Here is a 1,647-nt window from a genome sequence, read left to right as displayed (position 1 = left end):
CTATTAGCTGATTGCTAATTGATGCAAGGACAAAGTTGGAGCGCCCACACGCAATACTGAGAGAGAGTAGACCCTTACGAAAAGAAGTTTATTCAAGTGTGCTATTAGTATACTTCTTTTAAATTAAAAATAGGAAAATATACTTTTAGTCTACTTTTTATGTACTTCTCGGAAATGGGCTTTATGTACTTCTCAGAAATATACTTAAAATGACACTTAAGTATACTTGACATACTTAGGAAAAATTTAAATATATTTGAGATATACTTGTGCTCCTAGAATCCATGTTTTTTATTGTTATAAGGTAGGGGGTAGACGCTATTACACGTCTTCTGTACGAAATTTCCAAAAAACACAAGTGAAGAAGAAACTGAAACAACATGTAATTTAACACGATCATCAGACATAAAACAGCATTAAAACTGTGTAACATTATGGAATAAAATGTTGACCAGTGAAGAAGTAATTATTACTGTAAAGCTTTAGGGTGTTGATCGACTCCATCTACATTTTCATTACCATTCTGAATCCAATTCATAGTCTTTTTTCAGCTTTTTGTTCAAAATGTTGTTTATTTCTTTTTTATAATTATTTATGAAACTTACCCACATTCATTTATATAAAAAAAGAATGTATGAAGCTAGAATAAAATGTTTTTGTTTACAAGCAGATACCCTGTTCTTTCTTTTGATGTTTTGTAATTTATAAAACAAAATATATACAAATAATACCTAAATAGGGACATAGTAGTATACTTAAAGTATGATGTAAAGTTCATTTAAAGAAAACTTACAAGTATACTTCCAGTATAAAACTACTAAACTAGTAGTTTACTATGACTATACTTCAAAGTGTTCTAAAAATGCTACTACAAGTATTTAATTAATAAACTATCAGTATACCTGTAAGTTCACTTTTAGTATAGTTTGCAGTACAAGCTAAAAAATTTATGTAAACTTGTTGTGTACTCAAAGTTTACTACTGTTATGCTTAAAGTATACTTAAAAGTATACTTTTATGTACTAGAAAGTGGGCCAATTTAGTCCCAAGGAGTATTAAAATAGTACACTTACGAGTATACTACCAGTACACTAATATTTGTATACTTACTACATAAAGTATACTTAAAAATATACTTGAACTTTACTTAAGTATACTTAATAAAATAAATTTGAAATATACTTTTTGGTAAGAGGAGCCAATTCATAGTAGAACATTGTATATTTCAAAGCGCACGTTCAGTTTTGTGTGAGAAAGAAGGAAATCCAGCTGCGAATGGAAAGATTCTTTTGCTCGCGCATTACATGGATGCAGTCAGGTTACAATGCGCTTTCGACATGAGTTATTAAAATAACTCCATAAAAGCTGCCTAAGTTTAGACAGTATATATAAAAAAGGGAATGTTTTGAAGTTCCGTGCGCGGGCACGTATAGTGCGTGATGTGTTTCTTTCTTTGATCAGCGCGTCTTTCTGTTGACATGCAAGAGGAAATGCATCATTTCATCTGACTCGCTCTGAGCTCGATTTAAAACCACAAGGCACCAGTGCGCGCTTTCCTCACTTTCAGTCATCTACAAACTATTTCTTCATTAGGCATCAGACCGCTGGAGCTTTGTGCAGACTGGGAGTATGGCTCAGTGGATGCAA

The sequence above is a fragment of the Labeo rohita genome, unplaced genomic scaffold (assembly GCF_022985175.1).
Source record: "Labeo rohita strain BAU-BD-2019 unplaced genomic scaffold, IGBB_LRoh.1.0 scaffold_61, whole genome shotgun sequence".
NCBI lineage: Eukaryota > Metazoa > Chordata > Actinopteri > Cypriniformes > Cyprinidae > Labeo > Labeo rohita.
The sequence above is the reverse complement of the archived record's forward strand: the minus strand, read 5'-3'. Positions refer to the sequence as shown.